This window comes from Anomaloglossus baeobatrachus, chromosome 1, assembly GCF_048569485.1.
Source record: "Anomaloglossus baeobatrachus isolate aAnoBae1 chromosome 1, aAnoBae1.hap1, whole genome shotgun sequence".
NCBI lineage: Eukaryota > Metazoa > Chordata > Amphibia > Anura > Aromobatidae > Anomaloglossus > Anomaloglossus baeobatrachus.
In genome coordinates, this window is record NC_134353.1 from 722,647,814 (window position 1) to 722,672,376 (window position 24,563).

Consider the following 24,563-nt stretch of genomic DNA (forward strand, 5'->3'; position numbering starts at 1 on the left):
AAAAGTGGAGAAAAAGTGGAGAAAAAAAATGGAGAAAAGGTGGAGAAAAAGTGGAGAAAAAATGGAAAAAAAGTGGAGAAAAAATGGAGAAAAAGTGGAGCAAAAGTGGAGAAAAAGTGGAGAAAAAAATGAAAAAAAAGTGGAGAAAAAGTGGAGAAAAAATGGAGAAAAAGTGGAGAAAAAAATGGAGAAAAAGTGGAGAAAAAGTGGAGAAAAAGTGGAGAAAAAGTGGAGAAAACGTGGAGAAAAAGTGGAGAAAAAAATGGAGAAAAAGTGGAGAAAAAGTGGAGAATAAGTGAAGAAAAAGTGGAGAAAAAAATGGAGAAAAAGTGGAGAAAAAGTGGAGAATAAGTGGAGAAAAAGTGGAGAAAAAAATTCTCCACTTTTTCTCCATTTTTTTCTCCACTTTTTCTCCACTTTTTCTCCACTTTTTCTCCATTTTTTTCTCCACTTTTTCTCCACTTTTTCTCCACTTTTTCTCCACTTTTTCTCCATTTCTTTCTCCACTTTTTCTCCACTTTTTCTCCATAAGTGGAGAAAAAGTGGAGAAAAAGTGGAGAAAAAGTGGAGAAAAAAATGGAGAAAAAGTGGAGAAAAAAAATGGAGAAAAAGTGGAGAAAAAGTGGAGAAAAAAATGGAAAAAAAAGTGGAGAAAAAGTGGAGAAAAAGTGGAGAAAAAGTGGAGAAAAAAGTGGAGAAAAAGTGGAGAAAAAGTGGAGAAAAAAATGGAGAAAAAGTGGAGAAAAAGTGGAGAAAAAAATGGAAAAAAAGTGGAGAAAAAGTGGAGAAAAAGTGGATATAAAGTGGAGAATAACTGGAGAAAAAGTGGAGAAAAAAATGGAGAAAAAGTGGAGAAAAAGTGGAGAAAAAATGGAGAAAAAGTGGAGAAAAAGTGGAGAATAAGTGGAGAAAAAGTGGAGAAAAAGTGGAGAAAAAGTGGAGAAAAAGTGGAGAAAAAGTGGAGAAAAAATGGAAAAAAGTGGAGAAAAAGTGGAGAAAAAGTGGAGAAAAAAAGTGGAGAAAAAAATGGAAAAAAAGTGGAGAAAAAGTGGAGAAAAAGTGGAGAAAAAGTGGAGAAAAAGTGGAGAATAAGTGGAGAAAAAGTGGAGAAAAAGTGGAGAAAAAAATGGAGAAAAAGTGGAGAAAAAGTGGAGAAAAAGTGGAGAATAAGTGGAGAATAAGTGGAGAAAAAGTGGAGAAAAAGTGGAGAAAAAGTGGAGAAAAAGTGGAGAAAAAGTGGAGAAAAAGTGGAGAAAAAATGGAAAAAAAGTGGAGAAAAAGTGGAGAAAAAGTGGAGAAAAAAAATGGAGAAAAAGTGGAGAAAAAAATGGAAAAAAAGTGGAGAAAAAGTGGAGAAAAAGTGGAGAAAAAGTGGAGAAAAAAGTGGAGAAAAAGTGGAGAAAAAGTTGAGAAAAAAATGTAGAAAAAGTGGAGAAAAAATGTAGGAAAAGTGGAGAAAAAATGGAGAAAAAGTGGAGCACCCTTTGGTGCCTTTCATGTGGCACTAAGGGGTGCTTAGCTTTGTATTTAGCCAAAAAAATGAAAAAAAAAATGACGTAGGGTTCCCCCTAGTTTTGTAGCCAGCTAGGGTAAAGCAGGCGGCTGCAGCCTGCATACCACAGCTGGCAACCTCACCTTGGCTGGTAATCCAAAACTGAGGGCCCCCCACGCTGTTATTTTAAATTAAATAAATAATTTAAAAAAAAAACACGTAGGGGTCCCCCAAAATTGGATCACCAGCCAAGGTAAAGCAGACAGCTGGGGCCTGATATTCTCAGACTAGGGAGGTCCATGGTTATTGGACTCTCCCCAGTCTAAAAATAGCAGGCCGCAGCCGCCCCAGAAGTGGCGCATCCATTAGATGCGAAAAATCCGGGTGCTTCGCCCCAGCTCATCCCGCGCCCTGGTGCGGTGGCAAACGGGGTAATATATGGGGTTAATACCAGATGTGTAATGTCACCTGGCATCAAACCCTGGGGTTGGTGAGGTCAGGCGTCTATCAGATACCCGACATCACCAACCCAGTCAGTAATAAAAAAAAATAGACGACAAACACATTTTTATTTGAAAAAACACACCCCAAAACATTCCCTCTTTAACCAATTTATTAGAATGAAAAACAAATCCAGGTCTGGTGTAATCCAAGGGGTTGCCATGACGATCCACACTGTCCCAGTCAATGAAGAGCAGGATGTTCCTCATTGGCTGGGAGAGCAGTGCAGTGACCTGAGCTAACATCAATGGGTCAGCCCAGGTCACTGCAGGGGGGTGACAAGTGCTGCTGTCAGCGAGGTACATTACCTGCGCTGATCTCCAGCACACTGACAGCCCCTGTCACTGAGTTCAATGACCGGCGCCTTCCCCTCAAGTATCGCGAGAGGTCCGTGACGTCACCGCTAGTCAGTCTCGGGTCAGAAGTAGAGTTGAGCGCGGTTCGTGGTTCGAGGTTCTCCAGTTCTAAGCTCGAGTGATTTTGGGGCATGTTCTAGATCGAACTAGAACTCGAGCTTTTTACAAAAGCTCGATAGTTCTAGAAACGTTCGAGAACGGTTCTAGCAGCCAAAAACCAGCTAAATCCTAGCTTGGTTTCTGCTGTAATAGTGTAAGTCACTCTGTGAATCACACTATTATGACATTTCAGTGTATAGTGTGCGTGAACAGTGCCTTCAGATCACTGCTGTTTCTATAATGGCGATCGCCATTTTTTTTTTTTTTTTCTTGTCTTCCTTCCCTAAGCGCGCGCGTCTTGTGGGGCGGGCCAGCATGTCAGCCAATCCCAGACACACACACAGTTAAGTGGACTTATAGCCAGAGAAGCAACGGCATGTGTGATAGGATGTCCATGTCACATGTCCCTGCATTATAAAAACGGACATTTTCCTCCAGGACGCCATTATCTGCCTTCTGCGTCTTTGGTGTCAGACATCACTGTCGCAGCTCCGTCCTCCTGAGTCCTATCGCCGATACAGCTGTATGCGCTGCATACATAGCGTTAGACAGCTTAGGGAGAGCACTTTCTAGCAGTCCTTTTAAGGGCTCAAACCGGCAAGGTCAGAGAGCCATAGGTGACAGGTCCTGAAAACAGCAACAGCGTCTGTGTAGCCAAGGTCAGGGATTTCCTCCCTGCATTTCACCATTAGGAGGGAATAGAAAGGCAGGCTTCCATTCCTCTACCCAGAGCCCCACAATCCTGCCACTGTACCCTCTTGTCCTCTGCACACTCCAACTCATTATAACTAAGCCATTATACTAGCAAACACTCAGTGTACTGTGAGACTGTGACCGGGGTTATCTATGACGGCCGGTATGTCTCGCCCCGGTTGTGCTCACTCCATGATAGAAAGCAACTCCACTCCGGGGTTAATGCTGTTTCCCTACAGGCTTCAGGAAGGGTTAAAAGGAAACAGGAACGAGGGCAGGTGTGCCGGGTGTGAGGGAGTGATCACATCTCCCTGAGTTCTCTGCCGGAAAGGCCCATATGTACTATTGTGGACTTGTTCTTTGAATAATAAACCGTGTGCTGTGAACCTTGGTGGCTGGATCCCGTGTCTTCTGCAGCGCAGCCGACGACGCTACCTCACATATGGTGGAGAATCGGCGGGCATGACAGCCGGTGAGGTGTAGCATTCATCCCTGGTGACCCAGCTGCGCATGTCCTGGATTCGAACGGCTATACTACAGCCCAAACCCGGCGACGCCATGGAGGACATACTAAAGCATTTGGCTCAGGCTAATGCACAGCAGCAACAGGCTAATGCACAGCAGCAACAGACCAATGCACACCTGCTCCAATCCTTGCAAGTGCAGGAAAAAAAATTCCAAGAACAGATGGATCAGGCCAATGCACGTCAGCAGCAAGCCTTGCAATTGCATGAAAAAAGGCACCAAGAACAGATGGTTCTCCTGGCCAAGTCGATCCGTGCCGGACCGGCAGCAACAACCCAGGGACCGGGTGACGACGGCAGTGTCCGGAAAGCGGTGAGACAAGCGTTGCAAAAGATGACCCCGGGTGATGATGTGGAAGCGTTCCTGGCGGTGTTTGAGCGGGTGGCCGAGCGGGAAAAGCTGCCGACCCCGCAGTGGGCTGAGGTATTGTCACCCTATCTGACGGGGGAACCCCAAAAAGCGTACCTGGACCTCTGTACCGAGGACGCCATTGACTATGTGACCCTGAAAGCCGAAATACTGGCTCGGTTGGGGGTGAATACCTATGTACGGGCTCAGCGGGTAAATCAGTGGTTCTTTGAGGAAACCAAACCTGTACGCTCCCAGGCCTATGACTTGTTGCATCTCGTAAAAAAGTGGTTGCAGCCTGACACTCTGAGCCCGGCGCAAATGGTAGAAAGGGTAGTTGTTGACCGTTTTGTACGCACTTTACCCGTCACCATTCAACGGTGGGTTGGACAGGGCGACCCAAGTACCCTGGACCAATTAGTATGCCTGGTAGAGCGGCATGTGGCTACGCAGGACTTGATACGGGACACTGAGACTTTGCGTACCGCCCGTCGGTCCGGCCCCTCCAAGCCTAGGGCCAAGGACCCACCGCTGACACCGGTGCGCGAGTCCGCTACCGTCCCGTCTGAGGCCGCACCCTCCGTCCCTGAGGTCCGGAAAACTATGTACCCTAAACGACAACTCGTCAAGGGGGTGTCCTTCCCTATTAGATGTTGGCGGTGCCAGCGGGTGGGACATATGGAAGCCCAGTGTCCCCTCACCACGGAGCCCATGGATTGTGGGGTTACCCGACGGGGTTCAATGTATGCTCAGGTGGTGTGTACCGCTGACCTGGTCTACCCAGAGACTGAGCCCCACTTGTGCCAAATACAGGTGAATGGATGTCCGGTTACAGGCTTGTTGGATTCCGGAAGCTTAGTGACCCTTGTGCGATCAACCCTAAGGGCTAAAGTAAAGGCCACAGGACGTACCGTGGGGGTGGTTTGCATACATGGGGACCGCCGAGACTATCCCACGGGGATAGTCACCATCACAGCACCTTGCGGTCAGGTGCAACATGAGGTGGGACTTATTAATACTCTTCCCTATGATGTGATCCTAGGAAGGGATCTGCCCTATTTTTGGACTTTATGGAAGGGACCTCCTAAGTCCCCTCAGATATTGGTCAGTCCGGGACATGAGCCCTACAATCCTGAATCCGGGACGCCTGCCGTAGGGGTCCCCATGATAGGGACAGGATGTGAACCTGATAGGTCGCCCCTAGAGGTATTGGCAGGAGAGGCTGAGACGGTCGAGCCCATCCCGGAGTTGGAGGCATCCCCGGATACGTTTGGGACAGCCCAACTCCAGGACCCTACATTAATACATGCCCGGAGTCGGGTGACAGTAGTTGACGGGGTGGCACAGCTGCCTGGTGCCCAGGTAAGATACCCCCATTTCGCTCTTAAGCAGGATTTACTCTACCGGGTAGATGAAATACGGGGCGTAGGGGTAGAGCAGTTGGTGGTGCCCCAGCCGTATCGCCGGCGGGTCCTCGACTTGGCTCATAAACACCTGATGAGTGGTCACCTAGGGGTCAAGAAAACGCAGGAGCGAATATTGCAAAGGTTTTTTTGGCCCGGGGTCTTTGGGGAGGTAAAACGGTTCTGCGAAACCTGCCCGGAGTGTCAGCTTACCGCACCCCTGACCCACTTTCGCAGTCCGTTGGTACCGTTACCCATTATAGAAGTCCCTTTTGAACGGATAGGGATGGATCTGGTGGGGCCCCTCGTAAAGTCTGCTCGAGGGCACCAGCATATCCTAGTGATCGTTGACTATGCCACCCGTTATCCAGAGGCGATACCTCTCAGACATACTGCAGCAAAGCTTATAGCTCGGGAGTTGTTTGCTGTGTTCTGCCGGGTGGGGTTGCCCAAGGAGATCCTTACGGATCAGGGGACCCCATTCATGTCTAAAGTGACCAAAGAACTATGCCGGCTACTCCAGATCAAGCAGTTGCGTACGTCTGTGTATCATCCTCAGACGGACGGTTTAGTGGAACGATTCAATAAAACCCTGAAAACCATGCTCAAAAGGGTGATTTCCAAAGACGGGAAAGACTGGGATATGATGCTTCCCTATTTGATGTTTGCCATACGAGAGGTGCCACAGGCATCCACGGGGTTTTCGCCTTTTGAATTGTTATACGGGCGACATCCCCGGGGATTGTTGGACCTGGCAAAAGAAACCTGGGAGCAGGAGCCCACCCCCCATAAAAGTGTGATTGAACACATTTTGGGTATGCAGAACCGCATAAGCGCGGTCATGCCAATTGTGAAGGAGCATTTACAGGAGGCTCAGGCCGCGCAAAGCGGCCGCTACAATAGACAAGCCACCGTGCGGACCTTTAATCCCGGGGATCGGGTGTTGGTATTGATCCCCACGGCGGAGAGTAAATTCCTGGCTCAGTGGCACGGCCCCTACGAGATAAAGGAAAGAGTCGGGGTGGTTAACTATAAAGTATTGCAGCCCGGTAGGCGGAAACCTGAACAAATATACCATGTCAACTTATTAAAACCTTGGCAGGAACGGGAAAGCCTGATGGCTGTTTTCTCCCCATCTCCCTCCTCTTCGGGTCGTTCACATCCGGCTCCAGCGACCTCCGGAGAGGACAAACCGGAAGTAAGGATTGGAGAAGCCCTCACCAAGCAACAGAGGCGAGAGGCCAGACGGTTGGTTCAGCAGAACCCCGATGTCTTCTCTGAGCTGCCCGGTAGGACCAGTCTGATACGACATGATATTGTCACCGAGCCCCACCTGAAGGTACGCCTGAAGTCATACCGGGTACCGGAGGCTCGACGACAAGCCATATCGGAGGAAGTAAAGACAATGTTACGCCTGGGGGTCATCGAAAAATCCCGGAGTGAATGGGCTAGTCCGATTGTCCTAATACCAAAACCCGATGGCTCCTTAAGGTTCTGCAATGACTTTAGGAGATTGAACGAAATATCCAAGTTCGATCTCTACCCCATGCCCCGGGTGGATGAGCTGATTGATAGGCTGGGACAGGCGCGATATTTTACCACGCTCGACCTGACCAAGGGGTACTGGCAGGTGCCACTGACGGAGTCCGCCAAGGAGAAAACCGCTTTTGTTACGCCAGAGGGTCTCTTCCACTATGTTGTCTTGCCTTTTGGGTTACATGGCGCTCCGGCCACGTTCCAGAGGTTGATGGACTTAGTGCTGGAACCCCACCAGGCGTATGCATCAGCGTACCTTGATGACATCATTATTTACAGCTCCGATTGGCAGACCCACTTGGAACAGGTACAAGCGGTGGTGGACGCGCTTCGAACAGCCGGATTGACAGCCAATCCCAAGAAATGTGCATTGGGACTCACGGAAGCCCGCTACTTGGGCTACGTGATAGGCCAAGGAGTGATTAAGCCCCAAATTAACAAGGTTGAGGCGATCCAGAAGTGGCCTAGACCCCTGACCACGAAGCAGGTTAGGGCCTTCCTGGGTATCGTGGGGTACTACAGGAGGTTTGTAAAAGATTTTGCGGGACTATCAGCCCCCTTGACGGACCTTCTCAAAGGCAAGAAGTCCGTCATGGTGCGCTGGACTCCGCAGGCCGAGGACTCCTTCCGGGCCCTGAAGGAGGTCCTGTGCGGACAGCCCGTTCTGGTCAACCCTGATTTCCGGAAGGAGTTCATAGTACAGACTGACGCCTCGGAGGTCGGCCTGGGGGCAGTGCTGTCTCAGGTGGTTCAGGGGGAGGAACACCCCGTCACCTTCTTGAGTAGGAAGCTCACCCCTCCCGAGCGGAATTATAGCGTAGTGGAGAAGGAGTGCCTGGCGATCAAGTGGGCCTTGGAGTCCCTACGCTATTACCTGCTGGGACGTCAGTTTCGCTTGGTGACGGATCACTCTCCACTGGTCTGGATGAGGTCCGCCAAGGAACGGAATGCCCGGGTTACCCGGTGGTTCCTTTCTCTGCAGAACTTCCGGTTTACGGTTGAACACCGGGCCGGTAGGTTGCAGGGCAACGCCGATGCCTTGTCCCGCGGCCCGTGTTTGATGGCAGGAGTTCAACCCCGCACGCTTGAACTGAGGGGGGGGATATGTGAGACTGTGACCGGGGTTATCTATGACGGCCGGTATGTCTCGCCCCGGTTGTGCTCACTCCATGATAGAAAGCAACTCCACTCCGGGGTTAATGCTGTTTCCCTACAGGCTTCAGGAAGGGTTAAAAGGAAACAGGAACGAGGGCAGGTGTGCCGGGTGTGAGGGAGTGATCACATCTCCCTGAGTTCTCTGCCGGAAAGGCCCATATGTACTATTGTGGACTTGTTCTTTGAATAATAAACCGTGTGCTGTGAACCTTGGTGGCTGGATCCCGTGTCTTCTGCAGCGCAGCCGACGACGCTACCTCACAGTACATAGTGGCATCCTATACGTGGCTATTGGACTTTGCTATAGTCCCACTAGTGCAAAGACATTTGCAGAGCGCGTCTGCCTGCATTACACACTCCAACTCATTATAACTAAGCCATTATACTAGCAAACACGCAGTGTACCTAGTGGCATCCTATACGTGGCTATTGGACTTTGCTATAGTCCCACTAGTGCAAAGACATTTGCAGAGCGCGTCTGCCTGCATTGCACACTCCAACTCATTATAACTAAGCCATTATACTAGCAAACACTCAGTGTATCTAGTGGCATCCTATCTGTGGCTATTGGACTTTGCTATAGTCCCACTAGTGCAAAGACATTTGCAGAGCGCGTCTGCCTGCATTGCACACTCCAACTCATTATAACTAAGCCATTATACTAGCAAACACTCAGTGTACCTAGTGACATCCTATCTGTGGCTATTGGACTTTGCTATAGTCCCACTAGTGCAAAGACATTTGCAGAGCGCGTCTGCCTGCATTGCACACTCCAACTCATTATAACTAAGCCATTATACTAGCAAACACTCAGTGTACCTAGTGGCATCCTATACGTGGCTATTGGACTTTGCTATACTCCCACTAGTGCAAAGACATTTGCAGAGCGCGTCTGCCTGCATTGCACACTCCAACTCATTATAACTAAGCCATTATACTAGCAAACACTCAGTGTACCTAGTGGCATCCTATCTGTGGCTATTGGACTTTGCTATAGTCCCACTAGTGCAAAGACATTTGCAGAGCGCGTCTGCCTGCATTGCACACTCCAACTCATTATAACTAAGCCATTATACTAGCAAACACTCAGTGTACCTAGTGGCATCCTATACGTGGCTATTGGACTTTGCTATAGTCCCACTAGTGCAAAGACATTTAAAGAGCGCGTCTGCCTGCATTGCACACTCCAACTCATTATAACTAAGCCATTATACTAGCAAACACTCAGTGTACCTAGTGGCATCCTATCTGTGGCTATTGGACTTTGCTATAGTCCCACTAGTGCAAAGACATTTGCAGAGCGCGTCTGCCTGCATTGCACACGCCAACTCATTATAACTAAGCCATTATACTAGCAAACACTTAATGTACCTAGTGGCATCCTATCTGTGGCTATTGGACTTTGCTATAGTCCCACTAGTGCAAAGACATTTGCAGAGCGCGTCTGCCTGCATTGCACACTCCAACTCATTATAACTAAGCCATTATACTAGCAAACACTCAGTGTACCTAGTGGCATCCTATACGTGGCTATTGGACTTTGCTATAGCCCCACTAGTGCAAAGACATTTGCAGAGCGCGTCTGCCTGCATTGCACACTCCAACTCATTATAACTAAGCCATTATACTAGCAAACACTCAGTGTACCTAGTGGCATCCTATCTGTGGCTATTGGACTTTGCTATAGTCCCACTAGTGCAAAGACATTTGCAGAGCGCGTCTGCCTGCATTGCACACTCCAACTCATTATAACTAAGCCATTATACTAGCAAACACTCAGTGTACCTAGTGGCATCCTATCTGTGGCTATTGGACTTTGCTATAGTCCCACTAGTGAAAAGACATTTGCAGAGCGCGTCTGCCTGCATTGCACACTCCAACTCATTATAACTAAGCCATTATACTAGCAAACACTCAGTGTACCTAGTGGCATCCTATACGTGGCTATTGGACTTTGCTATAGTCCCACTAGTGCAAAGACATTTGCAGAGCGCGTCTGCCTGCATTGCACACTCCAACTCATTATAACGAAGCCATTATACTAGCAAACACTCAGTGTACCTAGTGGCATCCTATCTGTGGCTATAGGACTTTGCTATAGTCCCACTAGTGCAATGACATTTGCAGAGCGCGTCTGCCTGCATTGCACACTCCAACTCATTATAACTAAGCCATTATACTAGGAAACACTCATTGTACCTAGTGGAATCCTATACGTGGCTATTGGACTTTGCTATAGTCCCACTAGTGCAAAGACATTTGCAGAGCGCGTCTGCCTGCATTGCACACTCCAACTCATTATAACTAAGCCATTATACTAGCAAACACTCAGTGTACCTAGTGGCATCCTATCTGTGGCTATTGGACTTTGCTATAGTCCCACTATTGCAAAGACATTTGCAGAGCGCGTCTGCCTACATTGCACACTCCAACTCATTATAACTAAGCCATTATACTAGCAAACACTCAGTGTACCTAGTGGCATCCTATCTGTGGCTATAGGACTTTGCTATAGTCCCACTAGTGCAATGACATTTGCAGAGCGCGTCTGCCTGCATTGCACACTCCAACTCATTATAACTAAGCCATTATACTAGCAAACACTCAGTGTACCTAGTGGAATCCTATACGTGGCTATTGGACTTTGCTATAGTCCCACTAGTGCAAAGACATTTGCAGAGCGCGTCTGCCTGCATTGCACACTCCAACTCATTATAACTAAGCCATTATACTAGCAAACACTCAGTGTACCTAGTGGCATCCTATCTGTGGCTATTGGACTTTGCTATAGTCCCACTATTGCAAAGACATTTGCAGAGCGCGTCTGCCTGCATTGCACACTCCAACTCATTATAACTAAGCCATTATACTAGCAAACACTCAGTGTACCTAGTGGCATCCTATACGTGGCTATTGGACTTTGCTATAGTCCCACTAGTGCAAAGACATTTGCAGAGCACGTCTGCCTGCATTGCACACTCCAACTCATTATAACTAAGCCATTATACTAGCAAACACTCAGTGTACCTAGTGGCATCCTATCTGTGGCTATTAGACTTTGCTATAGTCCCACTAGTGCAAAGACATTTGCAGAGCGCGTCTGCCTGCATTGCACACTCCAACTCATTATAACTAAGCCATTATACTAGCAAACACTCAGTGTACCTAGTGGCATCCTATACGTGGCTATTGGACTTTGCTATAGTCCCACTAGTGCAAAGACATTTGCAGAGCGCGTCTGCCTGCATTGCACACTCCAACTCATTATAACTAAGCCATTATACTAGCAAACACTCAGTGTACCTAGTGGCATCCTATACGTGGCTATTGGACTTTGCTATAGCCCCACTAGTGCAAAGACATTTGCAGAGCGCGTCTGCCTGCATTGCACACTCCAACTCATTATAACTAAGCCATTATACTAGCAAACACTCAGTGTACCTAGTGGCATCCTATCTGTGGCTATTGGACTTTGCTATAGTCCCACTAGTGCAAAGACATTTGCAGAGCGCGTCTGCCTGCATTGCACACTCCAACTCATTATAACTAAGCCATTATACTAGCAAACACTCAGTGTACCTAGTGGCATCCTATCTGTGGCTATTGGACTTTGCTATAGTCCCACTAGTGAAAAAACATTTGCAGAGCGCGTCTGCCTGCATTGCACACTCCAACTCATTATAACTAAGCCATTATACTAGCAAACACTCAGTGTACCTAGTGGCATCCTATACGTGGCTATTGGACTTTGCTATAGTCCCACTAGTGCAAAGACATTTGCAGAGCGCGTCTGCCTGCATTGCACACTCCAACTCATTATAACTAAGCCATTATACTAGCAAACACTCAGTGTACCTAGTGGCATCCTATACGTGGCTATTGGACTTTGCTATAGTCCCACTAGTGCAAAGACATTTGCAGAGCGCGTCTGCCTGCATTGCACACTCCAACTCATTATAACTAAGCCATTATACTAGCAAACACTCAGTGTACCTAGTGGCATCCTATCTGTGGCTATTGGACTTTGCTATAGTCCCACTAGTGCAAAGACATTTGCAGAGCGCGTCTGCCTGCATTGCACACTCCAACTCATTATAACTAAGCCATTATACTAGCAAACACTCAGTGTACCTAGTGGCATCCTATACGTGGCTATTGGACTTTGCTATAGTCCCACTAGTGCAAAGACATTTGCAGAGCGCGTCTGCCTGCATTGCACACTCCAACTCATTATAACTAAGCCATTATACTAGCAAACACTCAGTGTACCTAGTGGCATCCTATCTGTGGCTATTAGACTTTGCTATAGTCCCACTAGTGCAAAGACATTTGCAGAGCGCGTCTGCCTGCATTGCACACTCCAACTCATTATAACTAAGCCATTATACTAGCAAACACTCAGTGTACCTAGTGGCATCCTATACGTGGCTATTGGACTTTGCTATAGTCCCACTAGTGCAAAGACATTTGCAGAGCGCGTCTGCCTGCATTGCACACTCCAACTCATTATAACTAAGCCATTATACTAGCAAACACTCAGTGTACCTAGTGGCATCCTATCTGTGGCTATTAGACTTTGCTATAGTCCCACTAGTGCAAAGACATTTGCAGAGCGCGTCTGCCTGCATTGCACACTCCAACTCATTATAACTAAGCCATTATACTAGCAAACACTCAGTGTACCTAGTGGCATCCTATACGTGGCTATTGGACTTTGCTATAGTCCCACTAGTGCAAAGACATTTGCAGAGCGCGTCTGCCTGCATTGCACACTCCAACTCATTATAACTAAGCCATTATACTAGCAAACACTCAGTGTACCTAGTGGCATCCTATACGTGGCTATTGGACTTTGCTATAGTCCCACTAGTGCAAAGACATTTGCAGAGCGCGTCTGCCTGCATTGCACACTCCAACTCATTATAACTAAGCCATTATACTAGCAAACACTCAGTGTACCTAGTGGCATCCTATCTGTGGCTATTAGACTTTGCTATAGTCCCACTAGTGCAAAGACATTTGCAGAGCGCGTCTGCCTGCATTGCACACTCCAACTCATTATAACTAAGCCATTATACTAGCAAACACTCAGTGTACCTAGTGGCATCCTATACGTGGCTATTGGACTTTGCTATAGTCCCACTAGTGCAAAGACATTTGCAGAGCGCGTCTGCCTGCATTGCACACTCCAACTCATTATAACTAAGCCATTATACTAGCAAACACTCAGTGTACCTAGTGGAATCCTATCTGTGGCTATTGGACTTTGCTATAGTCCCACTAGTGCAAAGACATTTGCAGAGCACGTCTGCCTGCATTGCACACTCCATCTCATTATAACTAAGCCATTAGACTAGCAATTTTTGCTGCCAGTTTAAGGCCTGTAGTTGCATTGTCAGGGATATTTATTCTTTATTATTCTGCTGTTAATAAAGCTAGACCACCACTGCAATCTACACCACCTCTCAATTTTTACTACCACATTTTCAGTCCACAATCTTGTCGCAATCAACATGAGTGGCAAAATGACAGATGCTGGTGGAAAGGGGAAGAGGCGTGGTGTAAAAGGCAAAAAAGGTTTTGTCCGTGGGGAAGGTGGCAAAGCTCAATTATCATCTGCTGAAGATAGACCATCTACCAGCAAAAGTAAGATGTCTACTACTTACCATGGACAATCCGATGTGCTCCCTTTTTTACGGACACGAACAACAGGAAGAAAGGTAGATGATGGGCAAAAAAGGAAAATGCTTGAATGGATCTCAAGTGGTCCAACATGTGCCCTCTCAGCCACTTCAAGTACCGCATCCAAAAAACACCAGTCCTCTGAGTTGTCATCCCAATCACACTTGATTTCTCCCAGCTCTGAAGTCTCCATCAGCCCTGCACAGTATGGTGGAACTGAGATGGCTGAGTCTGCAGAGCTGTTCAGTCACCCTATAGCCTGGGAATCAGAGGTCTGCTCCCAAGCTACAGTGAGTACAGAACAGGAAATGGTCTGCAGTGATGCCCAGAACCTTTGTGACTCTGATTCAGGCCGTGAGGACCAAGTTTCTGAGCATAATGTTGACCCTTTGTCACAAACTGTAACACCTGTGGTTATAGACAATGAGGAACATTCTGATGAAGATGAGATGCAGATACCCGATTGGGATGACAACTTAAATATTCGGTCAGGGCAAGAAGAGGCTCGGTCTGAGGGGGAGGGGAGTGCAAACACAACAATTGATGATGAAGTTCTAGATCCCACCTACTGTCAACCCCCAGTCAGGCACTCAAGGAGGTCAACAGAGGCGGTGGAGGACGATGCAACCGACGACGAAGTTACCTTGCGCCTTCCTGGACAGAGTCGGAGCACTGGTAGCACGTCTACAACTGCATCCTCAGCCACCACTCTGCCTCTGAGCATTATTCGGGGTGGATCAACAGGTCGCATGGCCTCTAAGCCTTGCCTAGCCTGGTCCTTTTTTGACATAGAAAAAGATCGCCCAAATTATGTGATCTGTAAAATTTGTCATGGTTCTCTTAGTAGAGGTCAAAACCTCAGCAGTTTGACAACTTCTTCCATGAATCGTCACATGAATAAATATCATATGGCCCGGTGGGAAGCTCACCGTGCTGCAATGCGGCCTAGCGGAGCGAACCATCCACCGCCTGCCCCTTCCAGTGCATCCGCGCGCTCGTCATCTTCTAGGACTGTGGGGACAGCTGTCACACCTGTTTTTCCACCCACAACTTCCACCACTGTAACCGCAACAGGCAGTTTGCTTGGTAGGTCGTCAGTTGTTTTGGAAGGGGAAACAAGTGAGTGTGTACAGCTCTCTCAGACATCGATAGCACCAACTTTGGATGAAGGCAACATCATGTCTCCGCCTGCACTTTCCTCACAAAGCTGCATTTTTCCAGGGACACCCTACTCAACACCGTCTACACACAGTAGCCAGATCTCTGTCCCTCAGATGTGGTCAAATAAAAGGCCACTTCCTGCAACCCATGACAAAGCGAAGAGGTTGACTCTATCCCTCTGTAAGCTGTTGGCTACCGAAATGCTGCCTTTCCGCCTAGTGGACACACAGGATTTTAGAGACCTTATGTCTGTCGCTGTGCCCCAGTACCAGATGCCTAGTCGCCACTACTTCTCTAAGAAAGGTGTGCCCGCGCTACACCAGCATGTCGCACACAACATCACCGCTTCATTGAGAAACTCTGTGTGTGAACGGGTGCATTTCACCACCGATATTTGGACCAGTAAGCATGGACAGGGACGTTACATGTCGCTGACTGGGCACTGGGTAACTATGGTGATAGATGGTGAAGGGTCTGCTGCACAAGTTTTGCCGTCCCCACGACTTGTGTGTCAATCCTCTGTCTGTCCAAGTTCCGCCACTGCTTCTGCATCCTCCACCTCATCTGGGTCCTCCACCTCCGCCCCAAGCCTGCCTGGTCAGGCCACCAGCGTTCTCACTGCGCAGAAGGAATCACGCATCCCTCATTACTATGCTGGCAGCAGAGCGCAACGGCATCAGGCGGTCTTTAGCTTGACATGTCTTGGGAATAAGAGTCACACAGCTGAGGAGTTGTGGTCAGCTCTGCGGTCCGAGTTTAATAAATGGTTGTCTCCACTCAACCTGCAGCCTGGTAAGGCCGTGTGCGACAATGCTGCAAACCTGGGTGCGGCCCTTTGCCTGGGCAAGGTGACACACGTACCTTGTATGGCTCACGTGTTGAACCTTGTCGTGCAGCAATTTTTAACACAGTATCCCGGGCTAGATGGCCTTCTGAACAGGGCACGAAAACTGTCTGCTCACTTCCGCCGCTCAAGCGCCGCAGCTGAGCGACTTGCATCGCTCCAGAAGTCTTTCGGCCTGCCGGTTCATCGCCTGAAATGCGATGTGCCGACACGCTGGAATTCAACTCTCCACATGTTACAGCGACTGTGGCAGCACCGCCGAGCCCTGGTGCAATACGTCATGACGTATAGCCTGGGCCAACGAGATGCAGAGGTGGGGCAGATCACCCTGATGGAGTGGTCTCAGATCAAGGACCTATGCACCCTTCTCCACAGTTTCGACATTGCGACGAATATGTTTAGCGCTGACAATGCCATTATCAGCATGACGATTCCAGTCATTTACATGCTGGAACACACGCTAAACACTATTCGGAGTCAGGGGGTGGGACAACAGGAAGGGGATGAACTACAGGAGGATTCATATGCGCAAGGGACAACAACATCACCAAGGTCCAGACGTTCATCATCACCAAGGCGCCAGGCATGGGAGCATGGGGGACAGGGATCAACAAGGGCGCATGGTAGCAGGCGAGATGTTGAGGAAGGTGCAGGAGGACATGAAGAAATGGAGGACGAACTGTCCATGGACATGGAAGACTCAGCAGATGAGGGAGACCTTGGTCAAATTTCAGTTGAAAGAGGTTGGGGGGAGATGTCAGAGGAAGAAAGAACGGTTAGCACCTCTATGCCACAAACACAGCGTGGACTTGGTTCGCATGGCTGCGCAAGACACATGAGTTGTTGCACTACCTCCAACATGACCCTCGTATTGTCAAAATTAGAAGTGATGATGACTACTGGCTTGCCACACTATTAGATCCCCGGTACAAGTCCAAATTTTGTGACATAATTCCAGCCATAGAAAGGGACGCACGTATGCAGGAGTATCAGCAGAAGCTGTTACTCGATCTTAGATCCGCTTTTCCACCAAACAACCGTGCAGGTGCAGGGAGTGAATCTCCCAGTTGTAACTTGACAAACATGGGACGGTCTCGTCATCTTCAACAGTCTACACGTACCAGTAGGACCGTATCTGGTGCTGGTAACAGCAATTTTATGGAATCTTTTCATAATTTTTTTAGACCCTCCTTTGCAAGGCCACCAGAGACAACAAGTCTGACACATAGTCAACGGCTGGAGAGGATGATACAGGAGTATCTCCAAATGAACATCGATGCCATGACTGTGCAACTGGAGCCTTGCTCCTTTTGGGCTTCAAACCTAGAAAAATGGCCAGAGCTATCAACTTACGCCTTGGAGATTTTGTCGTGTCCAGCTGCCAGCGTTGTCTCTGAACGTGTCTTCAGTGCTACTGGGTGTGTGCTGACAGATAAGCGCACGCGTCTGTCCAGTGACAATGTGGACAGACTGACGTTCATCAAAATGAACAAGTCGTGGATCCAGAAGGAATTTACAACCCCTGTGTCATCCTGGGGAGAGTAAATGCTTGTAGATTTGGAATGTGCTTGATGCAAATCTAGCTGTGAAGTGTACAACTAGGGCACAAGTGCTGCCACTGAAGGGGTGGGTGTGTGTGGGGCACAATTTTTGGAAAAAAGGGAGGCTCCGCTTGGAGTAACCCTTGCTTACATTGTTTTTAAAAGAAGCCAAGATGAACAGAGCTGGGATCAGGAAAGACTTTGCTACCTACCCCAGTGTCATCCTGGGGACGGTTAATTATGGCGTATTTTTGAATGTGCTTGATGCAAATCTAGCTGTGAAGTGTACAACTGGGGCACAACTGCTGCCACTGAAGGGGTGGGTGTGTTTTGGGCCCAATTTTTGGAAAAAAGGGAGACTCCGCTTGGAGTAACCCTTTCTTACATTGTTTTTAAAAGAAGCCAAGATGAACAAATCATGGGTCAGCAAAGACTTTATCTACCTACCCCGGTGTCATCCTGGGGACGGTTAATTATGGCGTATTTTTGAATGTGCTTGATGCAAATCTAGCTGTGAAGTGTACAACTGGGGCACAACTGCTGCCACTGAAGGGGTGGGTGTGTGTGGGGCACAATTTTTGGAAAAAATGAAGACTCCGCTTGGAGTAACCCTTGCTTGATGTGTTTTTAAAAGAAGCCAAGATGAACAGAGCTGGGATCAGGAAAGACTTTGCTACCTACTCCGGTGTCATCCTGCGGACGGTTAATTATGGCGTATTTTTGAATGTGCTTGATGCAAATCTAGCTGTGAAGTGTACAACTAGGGCACAAGTGCTGCCACTCAAGGAGTGGGTGTGTGTGGGGCACAATTTTTGGAAAAAAGGGAGGCTCCGCTTGGAGTAACCCTTGCTTGATGTGTTTTTAAAAGAAGCCAAGATGAACAGAGCTGGGATCAGGAAAGACTTTGCTACCTACCCCGGTGTCATCCTGGGGACGGTTAATTATGGCGTATTTTTGAATGTGCTTGATGCAAATCTTGCTGTGAAGTGTACAACTGGGGCACAACTGCTGCCACTGAAGGGTTGGGTGTGTGTGGGGCCCAATTTTTGGAAAAAATGGAGACTCCGCTTGGAGTAACCCTTGCTTGATGTGTTTTTAAAAGAAGCCAAGATGAACAGAGCTGGGATCAGGAAAGACTTTGCTACCTACTCCGGTGTCATCCTGGGGACGGTTAATTATGGCGTATTTTTGAATGTGCTTGATGCAAATCTAGCTGTGAAGTGTACAACTAGGGCACAAGTGCTGCCACTGAAGGGGTGGGTGTGTGTGGGGCACAATTTTTGGAAAAAAGGGAGGCTCCGCTTGGAGTAACCCTTGCTTGATGTGTTTTTAAAATAAGCCAAGATGAACAGAGCTGGGATCAGGAAAGACTTTGCTACCTACCCCAGTGTCATCCTGGGGACGGTTAATTATGGCGTATTTTTGAATGTGCTTGATGCAAATCTAGCTGTGAAGTGTACAACTAGGGCACAAGTGCTGCCACTTAAGGGGTGGGTGTGTGTGGGGCACAATTTTTGGAAAAAAGGGAGGCTCCGCTTGGAGTAACCCTTGCTTGATGTGTTTTTAAAATAAGCCAAGATGAACAGAGCTGGGATCAGGAAAGACTTTGCTACCTACCCCAGTGTCATCCTGGGGACGGTTAATTATGGCGTATTTTTGAATGTGCTTGATGCAAATCTAGCTGTGAAGTGTACAACTAGGGCACAAGTGCTGCCACTCAAGGGGTGGGTGTGTTTTGGGCCCAATTTTTGGAAAAAAGGGAGACTCCGCTTGGAGTAACCCTTGCTTACATTGTTTTTAAAAGAAGCCAAGATGAACAAGTCATGGGTCAGCAAAGACTTTATCTACCTACCCCGGTGTCATCCTGGGGATGGTTAATTATGGCGTATTTTTGAATGTGCTTGATGCAAATCTAGCTTTGAAGTGTACAACTGGGGCACAACTGCTGCCACTGAAGGGGTGGGTGTGTGTGGGGCCCAATTTTTGGAAAAAATGGAGACTCCGCTTGGAGTAACCCTTGCTTGATGTGTTTTTAAAAGAAGCCAAGATGAACAGAGCTGGGATCAGGAAAGACTTTGCTACCTACTCCAGTGTCATCCTGGGGACGGTTAATTATGGCGTATTTTTGAATGTGCTTGATGCAAATCTAGCTGTGAAGTGTACAACTAGGGCACAAGTGCTGCCACTGAAGGGGTGGGTGTGTGTGGGGTACAATTTTTGGAAAAAAGGGAGGCTCCGCTTGGAGTAACCCTTGCTTGATGTGTTTTTAAAAGAAGCCAAGATGAACAGAGCTGGGATCAGGAAAGACTTTGCTACCTACCCCAGTGTCATCCTGGGGACGGTTAATTATGGCGTATTTTTGAATGTGCTTGATGCAAATCTAGCTGTGAAGTGTACAACTAGGGCACAAGTGCTGCCACTGAAGGGTTGGGTGTGTGTGGGGCACAGTTTTTGGAAAAAAGGGAGGCTCCGCTTGGAGTAACCCTTGCTTACATTGTTTTTAAAAGAAGCCAAGATGAACAGAGCTGGGATCAGGAAACACTTTGCTACCTACTCCGGTGTCATCCTGGGGACGGTTAATTATGGCGTATTTTTGAATGTGCTTGATGCAAATCTAGCTGTGAAGTGTACAACTAGGGCACAAGTGCTGCCACTTAAGGGGTGGGTGTGTGTGGGGCACAATTTTTGGAAAAAAGGGAGGCTCCGCTTGGAGTAACCCTTGCTTGATGTGTTTTTAAAAGAAGCCAAGATGAACAGAGCTGGGATCAGGAAAGACTTTGCTACCTACCCCAGTGTCATCCTGGGGACGGTTAATTATGGCGTATTTTTGAATGTGCTTGATGCAAATTTAGCTGTGAAGTGTACAACTGGGGCACAAGTGCTGCCACTGAAGGGGTGGGTGTGTGTGGGGCACAATTTTTGGAAAAAAGGGAGACTCCGCTTGGAGTCACCTTGCGGTGTTTTACATGACTTTAGAAGGGCGTGCCATGCCTATATCTGTGTGTCCTCCTCTTTTTCCTTGTCCAGCTGTTTTGTTTTCGCATGAGTATATGTCCTTGTCACTTTCCCATGTGTTTGTGTTGTGTTGTGAGTTGTTTGTCACCTTTTTGACACCTTTGAGGGTGTTTTCTAGGTGTTTTTCTGTGTTTGTGATTGCCTGCCATTGTTTCCTATTGGCTCGAGTTCGGTTCGTCGAACGTTCGACGAACCGAACTCGAACGGGACCTCCGTTCGGCGAACCGACCTCGAGCCGAACCGGGACCGGTTCGCTCATCTCTAGTCAGAAGCGAGAGGTGATGTGACAAGCGGCGGCCATGGAGGACAGTGACAGCGCTGAGGTCGGGATGGCGGGACTTCATCACCGCAGGTAAGCCGAGCGGGGGGGGGGGGGTTTGTGTGTGTGTGTGTGTATGTATGTGTACATGACGCGGACAGGAGGGGGCGGAGCGAGCTGAGCGGGGAAGTGTGGGCTTCCTGCACGTAACTAAGATAAACATCGGGTTACTAATCAAAGCGCTTTGCTTGGATACCCGATGTTTATCTTGGTTACCAGCTTGTGGCAGGCTGCTAGCAATGGCTCCTGCACACTGTAGCTGTAAAAAGCCCTGCTTTTTGCTGCTAGAACCGTTCTCGAACGTATCTAGAACTATCGAGCTTTTGCAAAAAGCTCGAGTTCTAGTTCGATCTCGAACAGCCCTAAAAATCACTCGAGCTTAGAACTGGAGAACCTCGAACCGCGAACCGCGCTCAACTCTAGTTAGCACCTCTATGCCACAAACACAGCGTGGACTTGGTCCGCATGGCTGCGCAAGACACATGAGTGCCTTCTTGTTGCACTACCTCCAACATGACCCTTGTATTGTCAAAATTAGAAGTGATGATGACTACTGGCTTGCCACACTATTAGATCCCCGGTACAAGTCCAAATTTTGTGACATAATTCCAGCCATAGAAAGGGACGCACGTATGCAGGAGTATCAGCAGAAGCTGTTACTCGATCTTAGCTCGGCTTTTCCACCAAACAACCGTGCAGGTGCAGGGAGTGAATCTCCCAGTTGTAACTTGACAAACATGGGACGGTCTCGTCATCTTCAACAGTCTACATGTACCAGTAGGACCGTATCTGGTGCTGGTAACAGCAATTTTATGGAATCTTTTCATAATTTTTTTAGACCCTCCTTTGCAAGGCCACCAGAGACAACAAGTCTGACACATAGTCAACGGCTGGAGAGGATGATACAGGAGTACCTACAAATGAACATCGATGCCATGACTTTGCAAATGGAGCCTTGCTCATTTTGGGCTTCAAATCTAGAAAAATGGCCAGAGCTATCCAGTTACGCCTTGGAGATTTTGTCGTGTCCAGCTGCCAGCGTTGTCTCTGAACGTGTCTTCAGTGCTGCTGGGTGTGTGCTGACAGATAAGCGCACGCGTCTGTCCAGTGACAATGTGGACAGACTGACGTTCATCAAAATGAACAAGTCATGGATCCAGAAGGAATTTACTACCCCTGTGTCATCCTGGGGAGAGTAAATGCTTGTGGATTTGTAATGTGCTTGATGCAAATCTAGCTGTGAAGTGTACAACTAGGGCACAACTGCTGCCACTGAAGGGGTGGGTGTGTGGGGCACAATTTTTGGAAAAAAGGGAGGCTCCGCTTGGAGTAACCCTTGCTTGATGTGTTTTTAAAAGAAGCCAAGATGAACAGAGCTGGGATCAGGAAAGACTTTGCTACCTACCCCGGTGTCATCCTGGGGACGGTTAAGAATGGCGTATTTTTGAATGTGCTTGATGCAAATCTAGCTGTGAAGTGTACAACTGGGGCACAAGTGCTGCCACTGAAGGGGTGGGTGTGTGTGGGGCACAATTTTTGGAAAAAAGGGAGGCTCCGCTTGGAGTAACCCTTGCTTGATGTGTTTTTAAAAGAAGCCAAGATGAACAGAGCTGGGATCAGGAAAGACTTTGCTACCTACCCCGGTGTCATCCTGGGGACGGATAAGAATGGCGTATTTTTGAATGTGCTTGATGCAAATCTAGCTGTGAATTGTACAACTGGGGCACAACTGCTGCCACTGAAGGGGTGTGTGTTTTGGGCACAATTTTTGGAAAAAAGGGAGGCTCCGCTTGGAGTAACCCTTGCTTGATGTGTTCTTAAAAGAAGCCAAGATGAACTGAGCTGGGATCAGGAAAGACTTTGCTACCTACCCCGGTGTCATCCTGGGGACGGTTAAGAATGGCGTATTTTTGAATGTGCTTGATGCAAATCTAGCTGTGAAGTGTACAACTAGGGCACAACTGCTGCCACTGAAGGGGTGGGTGTGTGGGGCACAATTTTTGGAAAAAAGGGAGGCTCCGCTTGGAGTAACCCTTGCTTGATGTGTTTTTAAAAGAAGCCAAGATGAACAGAGCTGGGATCAGGAAAGACTTTGCTACCTACCCCGGTGTCATCCTGGGGACGGATAAGAATGGCGTATTTTTGAATGTGCTTGATTCAAATCTAGCTGTGAATTGTACAACTGGGGCACAACTGCTGCCACTGAAGGGGTGGGTGTGTGGGGCACAATTTTTGGAAAAAAGGGAGGCTCCGCTTGGAGTAACCCTTGCTTGATGTGTTCTTAAAAGAAGCCAAGATGAACTGAGCTGGGATCAGGAAAGACTTTGCTACCTACCCCGGTGTCATCCTGGGGACGGTTAAGAATGGCGTATTTTTGAATGTGCTTGATGCAAATCTAGCTGTGAAGTGTACAACTAGGGCACAACTGCTGCCACTGAAGGGGTGGGTGTGTGGGGCACAATTTTTGGAAAAAAGGGAGGCTCCGCTTGGAGTAACCCTTGCTTGATGTGTTTTTAAAAGAAGCCATGATGAACAGAGCTGGGATCAGGAAAGACTTTGCTACCTACCCCGGTGTCATCCTGGGGACGGTTAAGAATGGCGTACTTTTGAATGTGCTTGATGCAAATCTAGCTGTGAAGTGTACAACTAGGGCACAAGTGCTGCCACTGAAGGGGTGGGTGTGTGTGGGGCACAATTATTGGAAAAAAGGGAGACTCCGCTTGGAGTAACCCTTGCGTGCTGTGGTTTTTAAAAATGATCCAAGATGAACAGAGCTGGGATCAGGAAAGACTTTATCTACCTACCCCGGTGTCATCCTGGGGACGGTTAAGAATAGCGTATTTTTGAATGTGCTTGATGCAAATCTAGCTGTGAAGTGTACAACTAGGGCACAACTGCTGCCACTGAAGGGGTGGGTGTGTGTGGGGCACAATTTTTGGAAAAAAGGGAGACTACGCTTGGAGTCACCTTGCGGTGTTTTACATGATTTTAGAAGGGCGTGCCATGCCTATATCTGTATGTCCTCCTCTTTTTCCTTGTCCAGCTGTTTTGTTTTCGCATGAGTTTATGTCCTTGTCATTTTCCCATGTGTTTGTGTTGTGTTGTGAGTTGTTTGTCACCTTTTGGACACCTTTGAGGGTGTTTTCTAGGTGTTTTTCTGTGTTTGTGATTGCCTGCCATTGTTTCCTATGCAGTTCGAGTTCGGTTCGTCGAACGTTCGACGAGCCGAACTCGAACGTGACCTCCGTTCGGCGAACCGACCTCGAGCCGAACCGGGACCGGTTCGCTCATCTCTACTCACAACACAACACAAACACATGGGAAAGTGACAAGGACATATACTCATGTGAAAACAAAACAGCTGGTCAAGGAAAAAGAGGAGGACACACAGATATATGAGTATATGCAAGGAAACATCAATTCCATTATTGTTCAACTTGAGCCCTGCTCATTTTAGGCTTCCAATCTTGATAAATTGCCTGAGCTCGCCACGTACGCCTTGGGGATCTTGTCGTGTCCTGCAGCCAGCGTTCTCTCGGAACCTGTCTTCAGTGCTGCTGGGGATCTGCTGGCAGATAAGCACACGTGTCTGTCCACTGACAATGTGGACATGGCTCTCAGAGGACTTTTCTTCCCCTGAGTCAGCCAGGGGACGGGAAAGGCACGCGTATTTTTGAGAGTGCTTCATGCAAAGCATCTTTTTCTTTTTCAAAAGGGGGCTCAACCGATGCCAGTCAAGTGGGGTGTGTGTGGCCCAGTTAGTGGAAACGAGGGAGACTGTGGTTGGAGTCCCCTCGCTGTGTTTCTAAAAGAACCAAGATGAACAAGTCATGGCTCTCAGAGGACTTTTCTTCCCCTGGGTCAGCCAGGGGACGGGAAAGGCACGCGTATTT